Source organism: Neovison vison, chromosome 12 (assembly GCF_020171115.1).
Source record: "Neovison vison isolate M4711 chromosome 12, ASM_NN_V1, whole genome shotgun sequence".
Classification (NCBI taxonomy): Eukaryota; Metazoa; Chordata; class Mammalia; order Carnivora; family Mustelidae; genus Neogale; species Neogale vison.
This window is the reverse complement of record NC_058102.1, coordinates 133,285,449-133,311,787: the sequence shown is the minus strand read 5'-3', so window position 1 is coordinate 133,311,787 and position 26,339 is coordinate 133,285,449. Positions and strand designations below refer to the sequence as shown.

Below are 26,339 nucleotides of genomic sequence, written 5' to 3'. Positions count from 1 at the left end.
CAAGAGGAGCCTAGGGTCCTCCTACATCACCACCATCTTTGATCTCAAACTTTATTTACAAAAGCCCCTCAACAGACTTGATAAACAGCCAATAGGGAAAAGATGAAATTAGTATAATACGCAAGTGACATAAATGTTTACATAGGAATATAAACAAAAAGTAAAGTTAATTAGAAGATGTGATACAAATATATACAAAACAACATTCCTATATATCCAGCAATAAATGTTAGAAAAGGATATGGCAAAAGAATCAAATTTGTAACAGCAATAAAAGCTATGAAGAATACAGAAATAAATAATAAGCAATTTGTTAATTCTAGATAGAGAAATCTATATGGTATATAAGAAAACTTGAACTTGAACAAATGGACAGAAAATATTATTAGAAAGGAACATTCAATACAGTGAAGTTATCATTCTTCCTAAATGAATATAAAACTTTCTGCAATTTCAATCAAATTTCCAGATGGAGTAAAACAAATGAACAAAAGCAAACAAACTTATTATAAACTTCATCCAAGAAATAAAAGATTATTCTTAAGTAATGTACTTAAGATTAAAAAAAGTATTTTAATTTTTTAAAAGATTTTACTTATTTATTTGACAGAAAGAGACACAGCAAGAGCGAATACAAGAAGGGGGAGTGGGTGAGGGAGAAGCAGGCTTCCCACCGAGCAGGGAGCTCTATGCAAGGCTTGATCCCAGGGATCTTGACCTGAGCCGAAGGCACACACTTAATGACTGAGCCATCCAGGGCTCCCCAAAAATTTATTTTAAAGAAAAAATTTGATACTTTAAGATTTACACAAATAAACTAATAGAAAGGAACAGAGAGATCACAGAATTTAATACATGAAAATGTTGGCAATTAATAATCAGCAGAAATAAGAAATTATTTAAGAAATTGCTATCCATTTGGAAAAAAATTAGATTAGATCCCTATGCCATTACCATACACAAAATAAATTCAAATTGGGTGAAGAATTTGAGTGTAACATTAAAACTGTAAGAGTCACAGAAAAAGGGTTTTTCGTTCTCCCCTTCCTCTCTTCCTCCCTCCCTTTCCTTCTTTATAATTCTATGGCAGATATTACTAAGTGGCTTTCTGAAACACATTCTCTTAGTGCCTTGTATGATGTGTTCCCATAACCTTGAAACTGGAAATCTAGAAATAATGTTTCCCAGACTCCTTTGCAGTTAGGGTTCTATCTGTGATCAAATCAAGGAGACAAATGGATCTGCAAGGTGGAAATAAGCAACATAACTGAAAGCCACATGTGGACAAACAATTTTCCAGGCGCAGTTGTCCTGTCCCTTCTATTTTACCTTTGTCAGGTTTTTATTTAAATTCTAGTTCCTTAACATACAGTGTAATATTGATTTCAGGTATAGAATTTAGTGTCCCTATCATTTGAGATTGAGCAGTGGTACTGGCAGTGACCTTTCACCACAACAGTTCTGACGGTACAGTTGGGCATTTCTCCTGCCTGTTATTCCTGACTGTCAACATCAAACCTAACTCCCCAGCTCCCCCAGTTTTTTAATGCAGTCACCTTGTAGTAAACTCCTTTCCATTTAAACTATAATGGATTCTGTTTTCTTTTTCCTCCCTCCCTTCCTTCCTCCTTTCCCTCTTTCCTTCCTTCTTGAGAAGGTGATGGGAGGGATGGAGGGAGAGGGAATCTTTAGCAGGCTCCATGCCCAGTGCAGAGTCTGATGCAAGGCTAGATCTCACAATCTTGAGATCATGACCAGAGCTGAGATCAAGAGTCAGATGCGTAACCCACTGAGCCACCCAGGGTCCCCAGATTCTGTCTTCTGATCATTACAAGTAGTGAAGGATTTTATATTCATTCATTCATTGACAAATATTTATTAAATACCTAATATCATAGAAATGTTCATTCTTTTTGTTTTACTTATTCAGCCTTTAAGAATTTAATTCAATTTATATACTATGAAAGAACACTATATGCCTGAAGGTGAAACTGCAGCATTACTGGAAATTAAAAGCAATTTGAACATCCAACAAATAAAGGAAGGACTGTTATGGTACTGCTTTTAATGTTGTTTTTTTTGTTTGTTTTATTTTTTAACCATATATTTAAGTAAAATAAGCAGGATACAAATGACTTGTATTCTAATTTACAATAATGCAAGAAAACAAGGGGCAAATAAAAAATACTAGAAGATAAATCAACATGTGAAATAGTGCTTATATTAGGGTGCTGGTTTCTTTTTCTCTATTTTCCAAATTTTCCATCATGTATTAATTTCATAATTTAAAACAGAATTAAGAGTCACATTTGGGTTCAAGTCCATACCAATGATATAAAGGGCATGCTGGCAAAAGCAGAGGTTAATACATATTATATACATTTTTAAATTGAGATATAATTGAGCATAAAATATTATGTATGTTTAAGGTATACAATGTGTTGATTTGATATATTTATATACTGCAGTATGATCACTACCACATGTTAGCTAACATTTCTATCATGTTACATAGCTATCATTTCTTTCTTGTGGTAAAACAATTAAGATCTTGTCTTTTAGCAACTTTGAAGTTTATAATACAGTCTTATTGACTATAATCTCTATGCTGTGGATAGAGGACTTACTTATCTACTAGCGGCAAGTTTGTACCCTTCAACTTCTCCCCAATGCTCCCATCCTCCAGCTCCTGGAAACCACCATTCTACTTTCTGTTTCTATGAGCTTTGTTTTTTAGAGTCTATACTCTCACTTACGTGAGATCATATAGCATTTGTTTTTCTCTGTCTGACTTATCTCACTTAGCACAGCAATTTCAAGGCCTATCTGTTTTGTTACAAATGGCCAGATCTCCTTCTTTCTCAAGACTGAATAATATTCCTTTATGTATACATATATACCATAGCGGGACACCTGGGTGGCCTAGTCAGTTAAGCACTGCCTTCGGCTCAGGTCATAATCCCAGAGTCCTGGGATCAAGTCCTGCATTGGGCTATTTGTTTAGCAGGAAGCCTGCTTCTCCCTCTGCTTGGTACTCCCCCTGCTTGTGCTCTCTCTCTCTGACAAATAAATCTTTTACAAAATATACTGCATCTTCTTTATCCACACATCCATTGATGGACACTTATGTTGTTTCCAAATCTTGGCTATTGTGAACAATGATGCAATGAGCATGAGAGTACAAGTATCTCTTTGAGATCCTGTTTTCATTCCCTTTGGATGTATACTCGGAAGAGAGATTGCTGGACCATAAGGTAGTTCTATTTCTAATATTGTGAGGAACCTCCACACTGTTTTCCATAATAGCTGAATCAATTTACATTCCTAACAGTGTATAAGGATTCCCACTTTTCCACATTCTCGCCAACTTGTTATTTCCTGTCTTCTTGATGACAGGCATTCTGACAGGTGTGACATGATATTGCACTGTGGTTCTGATTTGTACCCCTGAGGATTAGTGATGTTAAGCACTTTTTCATGTAGCTGTTGGCCATTTGTATGTCTTTTTTGGAAAAATGTCTATCTGAGTCATCTGCTTATTTTTATTTTTATTTTTTTTTAAAGATTTATTTATTTATTTATTTGAGAGAGACAGTGAGAGAGAGCATGAGCGAGGAGAAGGTCAGAGAGCGAAGCAGACTCCCCATGGAGCTGGGAGCCCGATGTGGGACTCGATCCCGGGACTCCAGGATCATGACCTGAGCCGAAGGCAGTCGTCCAACCAACTGCGCCACCCAGGCGTCCCATCTGCTTATTTTTAAATTGGGTTGCTGATTTTGTTGTTGTAGCTATGGGGTTGTAGGGGTTCTTGATATATTTTTGGATGTTAACTTCTTATCTGATACACAGTTTGCAAATATTTTCTTCCATTCCATAAGTTGCTTTTTCATTAAATTCCACTGCGAGAGCTGTTCACAAAAAAAAAAAGGAAAAGGGACTCTTCTCCACCCCATATGTTTGTGACTTTCCTCTCCAAAACACTGCCAAATCAATTTGAGGTGACCAATTTGAGGTGGGAAGGGTATTTCAACAGTTCCTTATCTTTCTCACCCATGCTCTTAGTGAAAAGAAAATACATTTTCATATGTATCCTTCATGTGTTGCTTCTGACTGGTGAATTTTATGATTATTTTTACAAAAGATAGTTTGTTTGTTTGTTTGTTTGTTTGTTTTTTACTATGCTTAGTAGCTTCCCAGGGAGTGTTTTTCTTGTCAGAAACTAATTACTTTCATTATTTCTTTGGAGCAACAACAGCAACTAAGAATTTAGCATTATTTGTCTCGGCTCAAAAATGATTCATTATTAAACTTTCTAGCCAAAAATATATACTTTAATGTATTCAAATTATTTTGAAGACAAATCAATGTCATATAGAAATAATACTAAAGATTTGGCTTATAAAATTATGTCCTTAGCAATGGTGACACATTTCTTCTCTATATAGGATTGATTAATGGAAAAAAAATTAAGGTATTACAACAGATTTGAGTAAAAATCAGGCTTTGCATTAAAAATTAAGACTTAGTTTATGATATTTATTGAAAACTAGTCATATACCAGAAAATCTCAATAAATCTAAAGGAGAAATTGTATAGGCTGTATTTTCCAGTTAAATATAATAAAATGGAAAATACTAATAAGTATATTGAATAAATAAAAGAAATCCTTAAGAAAAAGGTATTTCCCTAAGAACTTTGGGATTAGAGGAAAACATTTCAAAAGGACAATTTCAAACTACCTAGAAAATAGCCATAGGAAAATATAAACACACACACATACTCGGTTTAGCCAGAGTCAAATTCAGAGGAAATTTGGAGGGGGGGAAAAAAGAATGAAAGCCTTCCACAAGAATAATTAAAGCAAACCAGTAATAGTATAAGAATAAAACAATGAGGGAACATAACAGAATGTAGAAATATATTGAAGAATATTAAAGAATTTGGTGCTTTATAATCTTACCATAATGGGAAACATAAAATGAAATGCAGTTTAAATGTTTTTGGCTGGCATATTATAATATTTATTTTGCACCAACTTTACCACGAATAATTTATTTTAAAACACTGCAACTGGGGACGCCTGGGTGGCTCAGTTGGTTGGACGACTGCCTTCGGCTCGGGTCATGATCCCGGAGTCCTGGGATCGAGTCCCGCATCGGGCTCCCGGCTCCACGGGGAGTCTGCTTCTCCCTCTGACCTTCTCCTCGCTCATGCTCTCTCTCACTGTCTCTCTCTCAAATAAATAAATAAAATCTTTTAAAAAAAAGCACTGCAACTGTTCACTGATGTCCTGATATAAAAGATATGATTTATTAAGAGACAATTTAGGTTAATTTTATTAGGGACACAGAGAGAAAAATGGGAAACTGTTCCTTGTTAGTTTCTTTGATCAGGTGTTCATGAACTTTTCCAGATAAACGGCTCAGTAAAACTTCCAAGACACTACACATTAAGTCCTCACACCTTCCATTCCAGTCATTTTCCTGTTGTCTAGGTGGCTGTCTTGGCAAAGATATGACCATAAATATCCAGATTTCATAAATATGAATAAAGATGCAGCTATAACTACTTTTCAAAACAAAGGCAGCAAAGAAGTTGCCACTTCATAAAAATGATTTAGTCGTTTTAGTTGTGATTCAGGATTATTTTGGGGGTAGATCTTCCCTGATCTTTGTTTTCTATTATCTTTATCCAATTATCTAATCTCTGTAGATGCTTCTGCAGAGTGAAGCAGAAACAGCTTGCTTATCCATGTCTCTATTTCTCTCCTCACACCAAGTCCTGCATTTATACTTCCGTTGCCCACAGGTCATTCCCACAGAGGGCAGTGGTTCAACCACAGTATGGTCCCCTTCCAGCTTCCTCTTCTCCACCCTGCTTCTCAACACCCCCTTTCCCCACCCTCCGGCTTGCCGTGGGGGTGGGGTAAGGTCATGGTGGAGTAAGATCTAAGTTAGCGATCATCTCGGGAACTGGGGAGAAAGTCAGCACAGCTCTGGGTGCTAATCAGATGCCAGGGAAGATCAGTGCAGTGAAGTGAGGCTGAGTCTGGGTGTTTGGGCAGAAGGCACTGAAGTCAAGTGCGTGAGCCACGAGAATTGTGGAACTGAAACAGAAGCATTAGGAAGTGGAAAAGTAGATGAGACAAGGCAAGAACAGGCTCAGTGAAGAAACACAGGGTGGGTTAACCTCAGAGCTGTGGGTTTTTGCGATGACCAGACTCAGACTTATGGCTAAAAGGAGCCACCAACACATGACTATCCCTCTGCCCAGATAATATTCCCCCCACATTAAAAAAACGAGACTATATTTGTCTTTACCTATAGTCCAATGATCTCCCCTCAGTCATTCTCGGGAATTTCAGGGGCCTCTTGTTAGCCATTTGTTCCTGAGGTTGCCAGCTGGAGCCAGAGTGTCTGTCAATGCAGCCTTCCTGATGCCCTTGAACTTGTCCCATATGGTCTTTCCAAAACTATCACCCTAGTTCAGGTCCTCCACAGGTCCTACCAGGGTTCTGTCATCTGCTTATTATTTACCTGCTTACCTCTAGTCTCTCCTTTAATCCGGTGTCTAAACTGCCACCAGGGTTTTCTTATTAAAACCCAGATCTCTTAATAGCCTTTCAATTAGCAAAACTTTTCAGTGGCTTTCTCTTGTCTGCAGGATATAGTCTATAGTCTTTAATGTGGCTTTTATGTTCTTTCACAGTCCAGTCCCCACTTCATCTTCCAGACATCATCATGCTCTTCCCATAAAACCTCCTCTGCTGCTGTAACTACTTTTTCTTTATAATCCCCAGGCACACCAGATGCTTTCTTTAAGCCACTGAAGTCAGAGCACAGATTGTTTCTAATGCATCTTTTCATCTTCTTAGTGGTTAGAGCAGCACCTTGAACACAGGCCCTGCATGCCATATTTTTAAAAATAGTTTTATTAAGATATAGTTCATATAACATTTAAAAGTTTATAATTCAACAGTTTTTGGTATTTCCACAGAGTTGTGCAACCATTCCCTAAAATATGATTTTAGAACATTTTCTTCCCTCCTAAAGGAAACTCCATACTTGGGGCACTTGGGTGGCTCAGTCATTTACCGTCTGCCTTCGGCTCAGGTCATGATCCCAGGGTCCTGGGATTGGACCCTGCGTCATGCACCCTGCTTAGTAGGGGGCCTGTTTCTCCCTCTCCCACTTCCCCTGCCTATGTTCCCTCTCTCATGGTCTCTTTCACTCTGTCAAATAAATAAAATCTTAAAAAAACAAAAAACTCCTCCATACTCATTAGCAGTCACTCACCATTTTCCTCCCCCTCCCTAAGCAATCACCAATCTACTTTCTCTTCATATAAATTTGCTTATTTAGGGCATTTCATATAAATGAAGCCATACAATATGTCATCTTTTTGACATGACACTCTATGTAGAAAATCCAAAAGACTCCATCAAAAAAGTTGTTAGAACTAATACATGAGGGGCGCCTGGGTGGCTCAGTGGGTTAAGCCGCTGCCTTCGGCTCAGGTCATGATCTCAGGGTCCTGGGATCGAGTCCCACATCGGGCTCTCTGCTCGGCAGGGAGCCTGCTTCCTCCTCTCTCTCTCTGCCTGCCTCTCTGCCTACTTGTAATCTTTCTCTGTCAAATAAATAAATAAAATCTTTAAAAAAAAAAAAAAGAACTAATACATGAATTCAGCAAAGTTGCAGGATAGAAAATCAATGTGCAAAAATCTGTTGCATTTGTATACACCAATAATGAAGGAGCAGAAAAAGAAATCAAGGAATCAATCTTATTTGCAATTTCACTAAAAAGAATAAATACCTAGAAATAAACCTAACTAAAGAGTTAAAGATCTATACTGTGGGTGTCTGGGTGCTCAGCTGGTTAAGTGTCCAACTCTTGATTATAGCTCAGGTCATGAACTCAGGATTGTGAGATCGAGCCCTGTGCTGGGCATGGAGCCCGTTTAAGATTCTCTCTTTCTCTCTTTGCCCCTTCTCCATCCCCTAAAAAAAAAAAAAAATCTGTACCCTGAAAACTATAGAACACGTAGGAAAGAAATTGAAGGGGACACAAAGAAATGGAAAAACCATTCCATTCTCATGGATTGGAAGAACAAACATTGTTAAAATGTCTATACTACTCAAAGCAATATACACATTTAATGCAATCCTTATCAAATTACCACCAGAAGTTTTCACAGAGCTAGAACGAACAATTCTAAAATTTATATGGAGCCACAAAGGACCCCAAATAGCCAGAGGAATATTGAAAAAGGAAAACAAAATTGGAGGCATCACAATTGCAGATTTCAAACTATATTACAAAGCTGTAGGCATCAAGACAGTATGGTGGCTAGCACAAAAACAGATGATCAAAGGAACAGAACAGACAACCCAGAATTCCACATCTACATGGTCAACTAATTAATCTTCATCAAAGGAGGAAAGAATATCCGATGGAAAAAAGACAGTCTCTTCAACACGTGGTGTTGGGAAAACTGGTAAGCAACAGGCAGAAGAATGAAACTGGACAACCTTCTTATACCATATATAAAAATAAATTCAAAATGGCTGAAAGACCTAAATGTGAGAGAGGAAACCATCAAAATCCTAGAGGAGAACACAAGCAGAAACCTCTTTGACCTTGGTCATAACAGTTTCTTACTAAACACATTGCAGGAGGCAAGGGAAACAAAAAGCAAAAATGAACTACTGGGATTTCATCAAGATAAAAAGCTTCTGCACAGTGAAGGAAACAATAAGAGAAACTAAAAGGCAGCCTATGGAATGGGAGAAGATATCTGCAAATGACATATCTGATAAAGGGTTAGTATCCAAAATCTATAAAGAATTTATCAAGCTTGACACCTAAAAAACCAATAATCCAGTTAAGAAATGGGCAGAAGACATGAATAGACACTTTTCGAAAGACATCCAGATGGTTAAGAGACACCTGAAAAGATGCTCAACGTCACTCATCATCAGGGAAATGCAAATCACAATGAGAGACCACCTCACACTTGTCAGAATGGCTAACATTAACAACGCAAGAAACAACAAATGTTGGTGAGAATGTGGAGAAAGAGGAAACCTCTTACACCATTGATGGGAATGCGAACTGGTTCAGCTACTCTGGAAAACTGTATGGAGGTCCCTCAAAAAGTTAAAAATAGAACTACCTTACAATCCAGAAAATGCACTACAAGATATTTATCCAATGGATACAAAAATACAGATTCTAAGGGGTACATGCACCCTGCTACTTACACCAGTGTTATCAACAATAGCCAAACTATAGAGAGAGCCCAGATGTCCATTCAACTGATGAATGGATAAGGAAAATGGGATATACATATATACATACATATTCATAAATACATACATATATGAATATTACTCAGCCGTTAAAAAGAAAGAAATCTTACCATTTGCAATGACGTGGTTGGAGCTAGAGTGTATTATGCTAAGTGAAATAAGTCAGAGAAAGACAAACACCATATTATCTCACGCAGGTGAACATATGGGAGAGAGGGAAAAAAAGCAGTGAGGGAAACAAACCATAGGAGACTCTTAATGATAGAGAACAAACTGAGGGTTGATGGAGGGAGGTGAGTGGGGGACAGGCTGGATGGGTGATGGGTATCAAAGAGGGTGCTTGTGAAGAGCACTGGCTGTTGTATTTATGTGATGAATCACTGAATTCTACTCCAGAAACCAATATTTCACTTCACACTAACTATGGAAAATTTAAATTAAAAAAAACTTGTTTTAAAATGTGGCCTTTTGTGTCTGGCTTCTTTCACTTAGGATAATGTTTTCAAAGTTCATCCATGTTGTAATATCTATCAGCACTTTGTTTCTTTTTATTGCTGAATACTTCATTGTATTGAAACACCATATTTTGATTAACCGTTCATTAGCTGATGAACACTTGGGTTGCTTCCACTTTTCAGCTATTATTAATTGTGCTGCTATAAATATATGTGTATAAGATTTTGCCTGGAATGAGTTTTCATTTCTCTTAGGATTCCCAGGAATGTAACTGCTGGATTGTATGATAACTTTAACTTTTTAAGAAAGTTCTGAACTGTTTTTCCAAATCTGTGGTGGGATTTTACATTCCACTGGCAGTGTATGAAGTTTCAAATTTCCCCATGTCCTCATCAATACGTGTGTCATTTTAAGTAGAGCCCTCCTAGTCAGCGTGAAGTTCTCACTGTGGTTTAGATTTGCATTTCCCGTTTGTCTAATGTTGCTGAGCAATTTTCATGTGCTAATTGGTCATTTCTGTATCTTCTTTGGAGAAAAGTTTACCCAGAGCCTTTCCCTAGTATTAAAATGGATTATATGGGGTTATGGACATTGGGGAGGGTGTGTGCTATGGTGAGCGCTGTGAAGTGTGTAAACCTGGCGATTCACAGGCCTGTACCCCTGAGGATAAAAATACATTATATGTTTATAAAAAAATAAAAAACTTTAATAAAAAACAGATGAAATGTCTTTTATATGTATTATTATGTTGTTGTCATAAGACTTCTTTAAATATTCTGAATGTAAGTCCCTTAACAAACACAGATGGGTTACATTTCAATAAAATCATCGTAAGGTGAAAATCCCGAGTAAAAAATGCATTTAATATGCCTAACCTACTGAACATCGTAGTTTTGCCTAGCTGACCTTAAGCGTGTTCAGAATATTTACATTAGCTGACAGGTGGGCAAAATCGTCTAACACAAAACCTCTTTTATAATAAAGTGTTGGGTATCTTATGTAATTTATTGAACACTGCACTGAAAGTGAAAAACACAATGGTTGTGTGGGTGCAGAACAGTTGTAAGCCCATCAGTTGTTGAGCTTCGTGATTGTGAGGCTGGCAGGGCTGGGGCTTGGGGCCGCTGCCCAGCATCACGTATTGCTAGCCTGGGAGCAGATCCACATCTGAAATTCAAAGTACAGTTTCTACTGAATGAGCACTGCTTTCACACCATAGTAAATTAAAAACAAAACAAAACAAAACAAAAAACTATGAATCGAACCATTATAAGGTAGGGACTCTCTGTATAGAATTTTCAAATAAAATATTTTCTTCTATTCTGTGCATTGTCTTTGCACTTTCTTGATGGCACTGCTTGTAGCACAGAAGTTTTAAATTTGAAAGTAGTTCAATTTATCTATTTGTGCATGTGTGTGTTTGTCTGGTATTGTATCTAAGAAACTATTACTTCACTCAAGTTTATAAAGATCTAATCCTATGTTTTTCCCAAGAGTGTTACAATTTTAGCACTTCATTTAGGTCTATGATCCATTTTGAGTTCATTTTTGTGGAGTACGAGTCATTTTTAATGGATACTATTGAGAACAGAGTGTTATTTATACTTTAAGTGCCCCCCAAAAGGTCTTTTCCCTTTCTGTGATGTAATAACTTACAGTGTTCTGCACATTGAATCAGAAAATACTCACTGCATCATTCATGCAAATGTACGCAGCAGTGAACCAGCCACTCTGATAAAAATATAAAGAAACTGTAACAGCAAGCACTATATGCTATAATCCAGGACTATTCCAAACGGATTTAGGGTAAATTTATCATCGCTCCTGCAAAGAAACAAACTCCAATAATACTGGCTTAGACTGAGTCCAACCACAGAAAGATTACTGATTAACTTGACATAGAAATTAATCCTTGATATAAAATACACAGATACCGGCAAAACAAAACAAAACAAAATACCTCAAAACCTCAAGAACCCCAAACTACTGAATCAACAGATATGGAGTGAAATTCAACTTCTAGAAGTGTATGTGTTTTATATGTGTTTCACAGAACAGTTACCATGAAACTTTACTAAGTTAAACTAGAAACCTTAAATACTTTTTTGATGATAATAAGTTCACATCACTTAATTCATGGCTCACCTTCATATTTCAATAACCTAAAAAATAATGGCATCTCTATCATTTATTTGCCTCTTGGTAAAGAGTCTGAACTCCTTACACCATCTGGCTCATTGTTCCAGCATGTTCCTGAGTAACACAAACGAAGCTGTGCAGCAGAGGCAGCCTGTCAAAAATGAAATTATTCTCTTGTTCCTTTGTAACAAATTGTGGAGGGCCATTCAAGGCCCTCTTCTGTCAATATGCACCAGGGGCAACTGGCCCTTGATGCCTTTTCCAGGAGTGATCAGGGTTTGTACTGTAGCCCAAGGAACATCAGCTGTCTCCAAGATCAAGTCAGTAGGCTATCTGAGCACTCTTCTTCCAAAGGGTACAAACACCCAATCTGGAAAGTCCATGTCAATCAGAGACAAGCAGAAGGTGAAGGAGCAGGTCAGGAAATCTAGTCTAGTCTAGCCAGGAAGCCGAGGCTAGATGGTTGATCTATGGCCCTCGTAGTTGCCTGTGGGCGGATCATCCTGGCATGTTCCCAGCTGGCTAGAAAAGCTGGTAAGAGAAAACATCTTCCAGGATGAGCTAATCAACAATCCACTGCACACACCACTCCAAATTCAACAACATCTTTCATTAAACCTTTGCTTACAGTGAAAGTTTATTTCTCTCCCTCTATATATACCATTTGTATTGTCCCTGTGCTATTTTCTTCCTTTTCTCGACTTATATTAGTCCTACCCACTACGCAAGGATAGTTCAAGGCTCACTGTTGGATCCTGGTGATCTACCCTTATCTTGAATCCGGGAGCAGCAGTGTGAGGATCAATCATTTGAGAGTTCATCAGTTTCCTTATGGTTTATCTCTTAATATGTACTGTTATCTTCTAGACTATGTTGCAGAGGCAAAATTTATACCTTAACTCTGTTGGTACCTGGCAGAGTGTCATGGCTGGCACTGAGAACTCACTATATGTTAGCTCCTATTAATATACACTAACACCGACTTTATTTTTTTTTAAAGATTCTATTTATTTGACAGACAGAGTTCACAAGTAGGCAGAGAGGCAGGCAGAGAGAGAGGGAAGCAGGCTCCCTGCTGAGCAGAGAGCCTGATGCAGGGCTCGATCCCAGACCCTGGGATCATGACCCAAGCCGAAGACAGAGGCTTTAACCCACTGAGGCACCCAGGCGCCCCATAACACCAACTTTAAAGTAACTAGAGTAGGTGTTATAAAGATGGAACAATCACTACAGGTCAGGCACCCAGAGCATCTCATTTAATTTTCAAAATAACCCCTGACATGGTGACATTATTCTAATTTTATAGTTTTAAAACTCAAGTCTAGAGAAATTAAGTAATTTCTGCTCATGTAGCTAGCAAGTGGTGAACTGGACTGTGCCTGGGTCTAACTCAAAAGTTCATGTTCACAATCAGCACTCCATGTTGCCTTTAGAAAACAAGGACTGTGATTATTAAGAGGTGAAAACTGGCAGCTGCTTTGCTCAAACCTCTGTTATAACATCTACAAGTCCAGTTCTAATTTAATTGTGTGTCTTTCACACTACATCATGAGCTCAGATACAGAACCTTGTATTTTCATCAAGTGTTGACACACACTATTTACTCAGTAAATATACTCAGCAGCTGGGTAATCTTGGGCAGGTATTTAACCTCTAGGTTGGCTTAGTTTCTTCAGCTGTAAAATGGCAATGAAAAATAGACCCTCTCCCACGGGGATGGGCTGGTGTCTGTAGAGTGCTTAGTATGGTGCCAGGTGCATAAAAAGTGATAGTATCAGCTATTATTGTTATCAACATCATAGTTACTTTTGTTACTACGTTCTGTATCTAAAACAGTAGTGGGTAAATGTCAGTCACATCTTCACACACACATTCCCATGTTCACAACTGGATGGGTACTTTTGTTTGCTGCATTTCTGTATACCTAGAACCTTAGCTGGACTGCCATTTTTTCATCGACCAGGCATTTTAGAAGGACTGGGCCACTGGGAAGGACATCTGTAAGTACTGTTTCTACGACAGAGATTCTTAACCATTCTGAACAAGAGAGAGCATCAGAATATCCCTGAGGCTTTTTCATACTAACCCATGAATCAAAACAACTCCATCTTCCAAATCTTATCACTACCTGCCCTCCCTGAACCCCCAGGAGGTGTATTTCTAGACTTGGGAACCACAGCAAAGAGAGCTGCTGTTGATGCTTATGAACTAGTAGGTGGAAACGGGTGGGGTGGGGGGGCGGTGGTTCAGAGAGAGAGAGAGGTGGTAACCACTGTCACCCAGGGCAACAGTTCACATTTTGGCGGATGTGGGTTTAGGGCATACTGCTCCACCATTTATTTCCATTCTTTTTCGGTCCCTGTTAGTATTAGGCAGAATCCAAAAAATAGGGCGGGAGGGGAAGAGAAAGAGTAAAAAGGAAGGTAAGCAATAAAAATCTAAGTTTGTTTGTTTTTGCTGCTAGAGGACTAATAAAGTATTTGAGAGCAGATTTAAATATGAATTAAAATATGGTTCCAGGGATAGATCCCATACTAATAGAAAATGCTGTTCCCTTCTTTTTCCCTTTAGCTTACTTTGTAATTCATCTAATATCCTCCATGCATCTGAAGAGTCAGCACATAGTTAGGGTACAATAATTGTGCCATTATCTAGAGTTGCGCTACCTAATTTGGTAGCCGGTAGTTTGTGAGGCTATTGAGCCCTTCAGTGGTGGCTAGTTCAAACGGAGATGTGCTATCAGGGTAAAGTATGTTTGGTTTAAAAAGCTTGGTATGAAGAAAAAGAACAAACGACTTCACCAATAATTTTAGTATGACTTAAGCTTAATGCAATTTAGTATAATTAATATTAATCAGCTAAATGACGATTTGGGATATATAGGAATTAAAGTATGTTACTAAAATTACTGATTTTTATTTTTTTAACTGCTTCTAATGTGGCTTCTTAAAATTTGAAGTTATACATATGATTTGCATTATAGGTCTATTGAACAGGGCTGGTCCAGGGTGCTACAGTTCTGTTATTACAAGTGCCTAAACGTTTGACTCAAAGATGGTAGGTTGTGCTGACCGTATCATATGAATCCAATTTGAATATTACTCACCAAGTGTTAAATTAGAATTGCCCCATTTCCTTTCCCACTGTACTTTATGCTCCAGCACTGCGAAACTGTTTCATACATGTGCCTCGGGTGGCCTTCTTCCACTGGGCACCTGGAAATACCTTTATCCTTTAAAGTGCCTCTTGGTCACCCCCCACTGATCTCTTCTCTATAGTGCCTTCTTCACCATATTATTTCTGCACCTATATTGCATATCAGACACGGGAACATGTTTATTACAGGTCTGTCTCTCCCACTCAACTAGAAGCTTCTTGAGGTTAGGGGCCACATCTTATTCTGTTTTATATCCTTCACCCTGGGCACATGGTTGGCCTTCACTAGATGTGTGTGAAACTGAAAAAATGAAATAAAATTCTGATTGCAGCATGTTGAGCAGTTTCATGCAATTCAAAGACACGTGTAAGAACCATACTCCCTCTGTAAGCCTCACTTTGAGGGATGCTTCTCTGCTCTGATAGTCAGTGCAGTGAGCTACCTTGGAATTTCAGCTTCTGTATTCACTAGTGGTCTTATGAGCCATGTGTTTACAGCATTGCATTTCATTTACCCACAGTCATGGCCCGAGCACCTTCATTTATGTTTGTTGCTTGCAATACAGTAAATATAAAGTCACTGAATTAGTAAGCATGTTAAGAAATAGTCTTGGTTTGCTAAGACATATCATTTATGGAATTTAATCAGAAGGAAGCCATCCTCTTAAAAAAAAAAAAACCCAACTAATACTATATCCTAAAGCTACTCAGTTCATTGACCTGTCAGTTGTGAATTTTATGTTATTAGCAGGCATGAATGAGTTTGTTAATGCTGTACTATAAACAGAGTCTTAGATAAATTTACTTAATTAGTAGCATAATTAATATACAATAAATCTGTGAAAAATTTGTGGTATTCCCCTCTCCCCTAACAAATTCTTTCTTTTATTTTTGAGATGAAATCTTAATAAACTTAATTGAAGACTGCAGTTGTGCCTGGTGAAAAACAGTCTATTAAACAGTAATCGACCACTAAAGCAGCATTCCACTAAATACTAACATTCCCTAACCATGCTGTTTTGATGCCTGTTATAGCCAGACAAATGAAGTATAAATTATCACCATTTCAGTCTACTTCTTAATGAAGTAGGAAGTACTTTCAGCTTTTCAAATAATATAATGGTGAGATCTAACATTCTTCAACAGCTGTTAGTGACCCTTTAGCCCTGCTCAAACACTTGCATCTGTCTAAAATCCAGACGTGCCAAGCGGAAAGCTCCCCTCTCTTCTGAATTTGGTCTTAGATTTTGAAAATATAAATATATTAGCCTTTGGTTGAGATGAGAATCTTTTTGGAAAAGGCCTCTGTCCTTTGTCCCTCAGAATCTTCTATTAAACACAATCACAGAAACCTTGTATTACATAATGCCCTTGGCACTGGTTAGCACTTTATGTGTGATCTTTAGTATCTATTTCTTGCTTTTCCACTCATTAAAAATAATTTTCCTTGTCTAGAGTCTCACAGAGGTGGAAGAGTACTGATTAGTTGACCATGTTCTTATCTGTATAATAAAGATTATTGGTCAGCCCTTTCAGCAAGGTTTTTTTTTTTCTTCTTTTCTTTCCTCTTCAGCAAATTTTGAAAGAATGGTTAAAGCTTTAGGTCCTAAAAAATCTGGTTTTATGTTCCATTTCTTTAACTCCCAAACTATCATTTCTAATTCTGTAAAATCAAAATAACAGTATCTTCCCAAATAATTACTTAGCCTAAATGACCTTAGCCTTCTATCTAATAAGTGCATAGTTATCACCAGTTGATATTTCGTATCTATACCTGAAGCTGAGCTTCTGACCATCTCCTCTCCAACCTCCCCCTGTCAAATGATGGTAGTTCCATCTTCCAGATGTTTAGGCCAAGACTTTGGAGTCATCACTGACTCCTCTTTTTCTCAAACCCCACATCCTGTTGGCTCTACCTTCAAAATACATGGTGATTCCCAAAGCTTCCTAATGGGCTCCTGGCTTTCATCCTTACTCGTTCACCTTGTTCTCGAGCAGTCAGAGTGAGCCTTTTAAATGTAGGTCAGATCATGCTACTCCTTTCATCAGAATCCTACAATCACCCCTCAATTTCACTCAGAGTAAAAGCGAAAATTCTTATAATGGCCCACAAGACCCTACATGATCTGCCACCTCTTTGTGTTCCTCTCCAACCACACCTCTTGCTACTCTCTTCCTGTTCTTATACCTCCTAGTCACATGGACCTTCTTGTTTCTTGAATACACCAGGCAGACCTTTGCCTTACAGCCTTGACCCTGGCTGTTCCCACTGCTGGGAACACAGTTCTCCCATAGAGCCTCTTATTTACTCCATTAAATTTTTTTTCAAATCGTATCCACCCAATGAGGCCAAGCCTGAACACCTTATTAAATACTACAACTTTGGGGCTCCTGGGTGGCTCAGTGGGTTAAAGCCTCTGCCTACGGCTCAGGGCATGATTCCAGGGTCCTGGAATTGAGCCCTGCATCGGGCTCTCTGCTCAGCAGGGAGCCTGCTCCCCCCACCCCCTCTGTCTGCCTCCCTGCCTACTTGTAATTCCTGTCTGTCAAACAAATAAATAAAATCTTTAAATAAATAAATACATACATACATACATACATACTACAACTTTACTTTGCTCAATTTTTTGGACACTTTTCACTTATTACTACCTATATTATTTACTTACTAATTTTGTTTACTGACTATTGTCTGTATCTTTTCACTAGAATATAAACTCCATAAATGCAGAGATCTTTGCCTCTCCTGTTCACCAACATGTCTCAAGCACCTGAAACAGTGCTCGGCAAATATTTTTCAAATGACTGAATTGTATTTAAAGTAGAAATCTAAGTAATATGAAAAAAGTAGCAGTTCCTAAATTAAATATTCTTTATTACCCTTAAAAGTTATAGTTATCCACTGGTGAATCTTGGTCATTTCAGTAATGACTAAGATAAACCCTTATTATTTCCATGGTACTTACTCCTGATCATTTATAAGCCACTTGGCTTTTATGTTATTTAAAATAAGTTGTCTTCACTTAACAGGCAGTCTATTTATAATCGTGCCTACAGATAGTGGAGATTCTAATCTCAGTTTCCCAAGTGCCAATGTACTCTTAATTCCCAGTTTGACATGTTTACAAATGCATATACATGCTTTCTAAATGCTTTTAAAAAAAAAATCAACACATTCTCAATACTGATTGTGTCTGTTGAGAAAAAAGGAGAATGCTATTACGAGGAAGTCAGAAGATATACTGGTAATATTTTACTTCCTCGGCTGGGTGACAGGTATCCAGATATTGGCTTCATTATTATTATTATAATTTAAATATACATTATACACTATCTTTTATATGTATGAAACACTTCATAATAAAAAAGGAAGGACAGGGCGCCTGGGTGGCTCAGTTGGTTGAGCAACTGCCTTTGGCTCAGGTCACGGTCCTGGAATCCCAGGATCGAGTCCCGCATCGGGCTCCCAACTCCATGGGGAGTCTGCTTCTCCCTCTGACCTTCTCGCCTCTCATGTTCTCTCTCACTGTCTCTCTCTCAAAATAAATAAATAAAATCTTTAAAAAAAAAAAAAAGGAAGGACAAAAATAAATCCAGTCTAGCACTTATTTATTCTACTACCACTCTTTATCCCCCCCCCCCCAGTTTGATATGATATAGCTCTCTGGGCATAAATCTTCTAGCCAGTTTGTGGAAACATAATTGCTGTTGATTTAGCACTTACACCCTCCCTGAGCCCATAACCCATCTCACTGATGAGTCTGTGATAAGAGATCAAATCAGAAAGGTCCCCAGCAGAAACAACAAAAAAATTATACTCATTGCTTTATTGATTAAATCAACCTAGCAAGCTATTAAGAGGGATGAGAATAAAGATAAAAATAAAAACATGCGATGGCTGCCAAAGCAGATTACTTTTTCAGAAGACATATATAAAGATAACTTCACAAGTGATTATAATATCTTGTCTTCCCACTATAGCAAGGCAAGTTCCTTGGTTACCTTCATTTCATTCTCCCCTGTTCCCTGACCCCACTGTGGTATAGGGATCTGATATCTGCCTCCACAGCACACAATTCTGGTCACAGATAGAACTATAAGTGCTCATTAATGTCCCTCCACCCATATAGACTAGAAGTTCACTGAGGAAAGGTCCCATGTTTTTTCACCATTTGAGTTCTGTCCCTGTGACAGCTCCTAGGGTTTTGGTATGAGACTAGCTCAGTTCAAAGTTCAACTCCTCTTCTCACTCTCTGTGTAACCCTCTTAACCTTTCTGTGCTTTCATTTCCTCAATGATAATAACAACAGCATAGGCTCAGGATGTGAGGATTCATGTAATGACACACCTAAATTAATTAGCAGAGTCTGGTCCAAAATCTAAGCTAAATAAAAAGACTATTTATTTACGATCACCAGCTGGTGATAAAGAGGAAACCGAGTTGACAGAGAAGAAAGAAGACAGCTCTTACAATATGATTCTTAATGATTCAAGTGCTTCGTCAATCTTCAGGAAATATCTGGAAACTGCATCATGAATTCAAGTTTCACAGTGCATGCTGGGAAGGAATGGTTCCTTGGAGTGATGCTTCATCTCTACCTGCTCAGACCTCAGGACTGGTACCAATGGGGCTGCCTAGGTCAGGGACCTGTGACATTTTGATGGTACAACCCAGAAGGGGAACTAATATTATCTAGACACTTAGCAAACACTTTTTGAGTCCCAGCTATGGTCCCAGGGATTTAGCTAGGTAATGAGGATGTGGCGGTGGCAGGTCCCATCCTCTAGTCCCTAGAAGCTGTCCTTAGGCCCTACCTTGTCATGCCACATGTACAGTCTAGCCCATTAAACTGAGTGTAGCTCATTCAGTGTCCTTCTTTAGTCCTGCTGTTGTCTCTACTCAAGAGACATCTTACTGCTAACTTTTCCAAATACATAGCAGTTTCCCCTACAAATCATGTTTCTCACGACAACTATAACTGTAATACAGGTACACATGACTATACAGTCAGTGTACCCATCTAATACCTCAAATCCTGGCATTTATTATGTACTTGAATTTATAATATTTTTCTTGAACTTTAAGCTACTTGCCACACAGGATGACAGAACTGACATAAAATATAGACATATTTATATACTAAAATATTACTTATGTTAATAAGAGTTATTCTATTTTTTTCTAAGGATTTTATTTATTTATTTGACAGAGAGAGAGAGATCACAAGTAGGCAGAGAGGCAGGCAGAGAGAGAAGGAGAAGCAGGCTCCCCGCTGAGCAAAGAGCCTGATGCAGGACTCCATCCCAGGACCCTGAGATCATGACCCAAGTCGAAGGCAGAGGCTTAACCCACTGAGCCACCCAGGTGTCCCAAGAATTATTCTATTTTGAGGCAAGAATTACTAAGATCCTTCTATTGCCTATAAATGAACTCATGGGGTATTTAAAATGGGAAATATTTTGTTGTGGTAAACTATGAAATGCCAGGTTAATTTATTATAAGATTGTGGACTCACTAAAAGGTTTTGGATGTAAAGATAATTAAAATAAGATAGAAGAGGATTTAGAAGTAACTGAAAATAATAACGCTTTTGAAAGTAGTATGCTTTGAAGAAATTCAGAGTAGCATATCAAACAGAGACATTTTGGCAATAAATTTCATAAATAGCTCATTCTAATAATAATATGGAAATACCTAGAACTTTTTAATTATAAGTAAAAAAAGGTTAAAAAAGTAGGTGATTGGTATACATTCCTAGGATATATAAATATGAAACAATTAATGGACACTACATAACCAAGTACTGTGTTTAAGATTTAAAGTAAATAAATCATAAAGCAATCCATATTATAAAGTTATATTTCTTGAAAAATAATAATTGGAGAATTTTGAAATTTAATATCCACCTGCCCAAGCCTGAGCACCTCAATTCCCCATCTCAGTTTTCCAACAGAATGGAGATCTGCCATCTTACATATAGACTCAAAATTGACTATTTTTATAGAAGAACTTCTTAGAAACAAAAGGCCTCAAAAATGTTGATATTTTAGACTCTAACAAAATCTGTTATCATGGGGCACCTGGGTGGCTCAGTGGGTTAAGCCACTGCCTTTGGCTCAGTCATAGTTTCAGGGTCCTGGGATCCAGCCCTGTGTGTCCAGCTCTCTGCTCAGCAGGGAGCCTGCTCCCCCCCTCTTCTCTGCCTACTTGCGATCTCTATCAAATAAATAAATAGAATCTTTAAAAAACAAATTTGTTATCATCATGATTTTCTCTGTTCTTTTCTGTGTGATCAGCAATTCTAACTTTGCCAGCATATCAGACAAAGACAAATTCAAAGAACTGTAACAGTTCTCCAACTGCTGCTGTAATGACAGACATCCTCTAGTCCAACAATCTCACTTTACCAATAAATTATCTCAGGTCCAGGGAGGTTAAAGCAATTAAATCAAAGTCACCCTGGTCTAGCTACAGGCATATATGGAGCTATAATTCAAATTTCCCAAGGACGCAACAAAGACACAAATATTAGTATCAGTGTGAAAATTATTAAGTATTAATAGCCTGAAGATGACATTATATTCCTGAGATCTGTCACAACATATTGAACAGGCAGGAAATACCACCCGGAAGACACTATAGAAGATTTCTTGGCAGATTTTCTGTGGATTTTGCTAGCCAGTCTTTAACTGTAAAACTATTTCAGTGAGGCCAGAGGGAAAATTGCCAGTGGACAAAAGCTCTCTTTTCTGAAATTCCTGTTCAGAGGCCTAGAACTGAGAATTAGTAGTAGGAATTAAGTATCCTTGCCTTTATTTAAATCGCATTTTGTGGCCAGAAATAATATCCCGGGGAGTAATAAACTCATGTACCTTTCCCCCATGTTACCTTCCTCGGTTACCCCTTTTCTCTTTCTCTTAGTAACACACTGAAAGTCCTTCTGGAACCACTTTACTCTGAGTGGTACCACTCTGAGCAACTACATGTTTGATGTTCCACAACGGTATAAATAAGAAATACGTCCCCACAGGGAAAATCAGGGGTGCAGGGGGCAAAGTCTTCAGGGGGACTCCCGGATACGACATCCTACTGTTTCCTTCATGCTGTAAAATGGCATTCTGGACATTCACTCCAAGCCAAATTTAAGAGACTGGCTCCTGGTGTCCAAATCGGTCCTCTATCTTATTTTCAAGTGAAAAGGCCAATCACTGGTAAAGATTTTTTTTTTTTTTTTTTTTAAAAAGAACAGTCGTCCAAAAGTTTTAAAGTCAGGAAACACCCTAAGACACGTCTGACTGCGATGGTCTCTCTCAAATTCTCACACGACTTGCACTGACCCTACCCTAAAATGCCCTAAAGTGCCCTAAAATGCCCCCCCAGGAAATCCTTTCAAGGGGTCAGGTTGGGGGCTCCCGGGCTGCCGCACCGGCGAGGGTTACACAGGTTCCCCGTCTGTCCCTGAAGCAATTTTCTGCGCAGGAAACCAGTCAAGAGTGATGAAAGAGGACGCGGGGAAGAGCAGCCCGCGCCCCAACCTCCACCCCCCCCTCCGCGTAGCTGGGTCCAGGGCTGAGGTCGGCAGAGGGGACCCCGGGTACGCGCTCCCCTCGAGGGCCAAGCCGCGGGCGCGAGTTCTCCGGGGCCACGGCCGGGAGCTGGGACCAGACCCACGGGACACATGGTTCCGCGGCCGCCCCGAGGGGCCCGGCGGAGGCTCGCAGGGCGCCCGGACCGGCCGGCGCCGCTTACCTTGACGGCTCCGCGGGATCTCGGCTGGGACTCTGCGCGGACGCGACCGCGGGCGCGGGCGCGGGCGGGGCTCGGGGCCGGGCGCCGGGCAGCGGCAGGGAAGGCGCGGGGGCTCCACTGGGCTCCACCCGGGTTCAGGTCCGCCGCCTCGGGGAGGAAGTGGTGTCAGCCCTGCCCTTCCCACGCAGCGCGCAGACGTGTGGCGCCCTCCGCGCCGCTTTGCATCGAGGTGCAACGGGGGCGCCCGGCTGGAGGCACAGCCGCGGGAGGACGCGTGGATGAAGGCTCCTAACTCTCGGGGGCTGCTCTTCCCAACTCATCGGGTCTGTGCCTCATTTCCCTTATTTCTCCTCCTTCACACCGCACCCTTGACGGGGGGGAAAAAAAAGTTTTAAGTTGTGGGAGAAGTTGGGCCTTCCTCTCCCGCCCCTCCCCCACGCGCGCCCCCTTCTCTGAGAATCCCCTCGCTAATTGATCTCTCTTCGTCGCTCCATGTTAGTGGCTAAGGGGTGTGTGGCCAGAGGTCGGCTCCTCAGAAGCCCGAGACCCTGACCTCTTTTGCAACGGGCCTTCCCAAGCGTTTACTTCAGCCCCTCTGCGCTTCCTCTTTCGGGCCAGTTGAGCAAGGCCGGAGCTTCCCGCCCCGCGCGGAGCCCACCCTTGGGGGACTCGGCGCGGGAGAGCGGCGCAGAGCGACCCCGCGCCTGCGCGTTAGCCCGCCAGTCCGCAGGGACGCGCTCGGCCGGGCGCGGGTCTCTGCCCGACCCGGGGTGGGGGCGTTGGAGGTCGGGGGGGCTGGTGGGGAAGGGCCTTCTCGGCTCAGCCCATTTCTCAACTGTCCGATTGGCAACCGCCTCCCCGCCCCTCCACCCCCCACCCCCAAAGCTTAACCACACGGAGTTGGCGGGCGAAGCTGTAAAGAAACGGGGGCTCACACACATCGCTGGTGGAAATCCCAAATCGTCTGAATCCCGTGGAGACGAATTCAGCAATAACTATTAAACTTGTCTATGCAGTTACCGTTTGATCCAGAAATCCCACTTTTAGGAATGTATTAGGACGGTAGAGTGATGACAAGAAGTTTTGCAATACCCACGCCCATTCTTGGCCACAGGATTTGTAATAGCGAAGGCCTGACTGGAACTAACCCGAGGCTCTGGAAGTGAAGCCTCCTGAGGGTGGGGAGATCTGAAAATACAGAAGTTGAAAACAGTTAGGATTTGTAAATGTGGTTGAATTAACCTCCTCTTCCCCTATACAGCTGTGTCCTCAAGGGCTTTTATGTGGGGAAGGTGGTGAAGATATAAAGACATACATTAGACATGTAAATTAATTAGGGAAATTAAGATAGTTCAGTCATTTATTTAGTAAAATAAAAAAACCAAAAAACTTTTAGGCCCCTACCTACTCATCTAAGAACAATGAAAATAGTTGTGAAGAAAACAGTTCCTGCTCTGGTGGATGGTACTTTCAAGATGGGAGAAAGCAAATTAATATTTAATATGTTAAGTAATAGAAGTATATTGAAGGGAATTAAAAGGTGAGGGTTTTAGTAGTGGGGATGGAGCCGTTGCATTAATTAGGATTATCAAGGAAGATCTTTCTGATATGTGTAACTTGAGCCAGGCCTAAATGACATGAGAGATTAATTCATGTGGATTTTTGGATGAGAATATTCAAAGGCTCTGGGTTAGGAAGGCACTTGAGATGCTAGAAGAACAGCAAGTAAGCTAATATGGACAGAGCAGAGTGAGAAGGAGACAAGTGGTATATGAGATCAAAGAGTAAATTGTGGCCAGATCATGTGTGTCCTTTCTGGCTATGGTAGGGACTTCACTGTGAGATGGGAAGCCATTGGAAGGTTCTGAGCAGTCAGTACTATATAGAAAGTCAAGTCCAGCAATGGAGTAACTTAACAGGAAAGGAAGAGTGGGCAGTCAATACCTCTTTGCAAAGTAATGAAAGGGGCAGCCCTTCCAAGATTTGGAAAAACATTCCAAGAGAAGAAAGAGCAAGGTTAAATGTTATAGAGAGTAGAGATAACTGATTATAAAAAGTTCTTAAGTTCTTTTTTTCTTTGAAACTGAAATATAGTTTATGTATAATATTACGTTAGTTTCAGGTGTTCATAGTACAAATCACACATAGTGATTTGACAATTATATACATTACAAAATTCTCACCCTGGTAAGTGTAGTTACCCCCATTACTATACAAAATTATTGTAGTATTGTTGACTATATTTCCCATGCTGTCCTTTTCATTCCTGGGAATTATTTAATTTATAACAAAGTTTGTACCTCCTAATTGCCTTTATCAATTTCACCCATCCCTCTACCTCCTCATCTCTGGCAACTACCAGTTTGTTCTCTGTATTTATAAGTCTGTTTTTGTATTTTCTTTGTTCATTTTTTTTTTTTTTAGATTCCACATATCAGGGAAATCATAAGAAATTTGTCTTTCTCTGTTGGACTTGTTTTACCTACTGAAATACTTTTTGTGTCCCTCTGTATAATTACAAATAGCAAGATTTCATTCATTTTTATGGCTTAGTTATCTTCTATTGTATGTATATACCACATCTTCTTTATCTTTATCTACTGATGAACACTAAGGTTGCTTCCTTGTCTTGGTTATTGCAAATACTGTAATAAACAGAGGGATGCACGTATCTTTTCAAATTAGTGTTTACATTTTCATCTGGTAAATACCCAGAAGTAGAATTACTGAATCATAGGGTATTTCTTTCTTTCTTTCTTTCTTTTTCTTTTTTTTAAATTTCTTGAGGAACCTCCATATTGTTTTCCAGAGTGGCTGGACAAATTAACATCCTCACCAACAGCATGCAAGTGTTCCCTTTTCTCCACATCCTTGCCAACACTTTTTATTTCTCATCTTGATTCTAGCCATTCTGACAGGTGTGAAGTGATATGTCACTGTGGTGTTGGTTTGTATTTCCCCGATAATTAGTGGCATTGAGCATCTTTTCATGTGTCTGTTGGCCATCTGTTTTTCTTCAGAAAATGTCCATTCACATCCTCTGCCCATTTTTAAATTGCATTATTTGTTTTATTAGTGTTGAGTTGCATGAGTTCTTAGGTACTTTGGATATTAATGCTTTATTATATGTATCATTTAATATATATATATTTAATATATTTATTATATGTATCATTTGAAAACATCTTCTTCCATTCAGTAGGTTGCCTTTGGTTTTGTTGATGGCTTCCCTCACTGTGCAGAAGCTTTTAGTTTGATGTAGTTCCAATAGTTTATTTTTCCCTTGCCTGGGAAACAGATCCCAAAAAATATTTCTATGGCCAATGTCCAAGAGTTTATTACATGTTTTCTTCTAGGAGTCTTATGGTTTCAAGTTCCACATTAAATCCGTTTTGAATTTATTTTTGTGTATGGTATAAGAAAGTGGTCCAGCTTCCTTCTTTTGCATGTGGCTGTCCAGTTTTCCCACGACCATTTACTGCACAAACTTTTTCCCATTGTGTATTGTTGTGTCCTTAAAAAAGAGA

The 26,339-nt window shown here is 39.4% G+C and overlaps 1 protein-coding gene across 1 annotated transcript in view; it reads right to left on the bottom strand.

The window, feature by feature from the left end:
• The window catches only part of LOC122892556 (amyloid beta precursor protein binding family B member 1 interacting protein), a 109,180-nt gene extending 86,317 nt beyond the window's left edge, over window positions 1–22,863 (bottom strand). Inside the window, exon 1 of the mRNA XM_044229208.1 lies at window positions 22,813–22,863. The gene's annotated coding sequence lies outside the window, so the exon portion shown is untranslated. The remainder of the gene's footprint in view (window positions 1–22,812) is intronic.
• Between the last annotated feature and the right edge of the window lie 3,476 nt (window positions 22,864–26,339).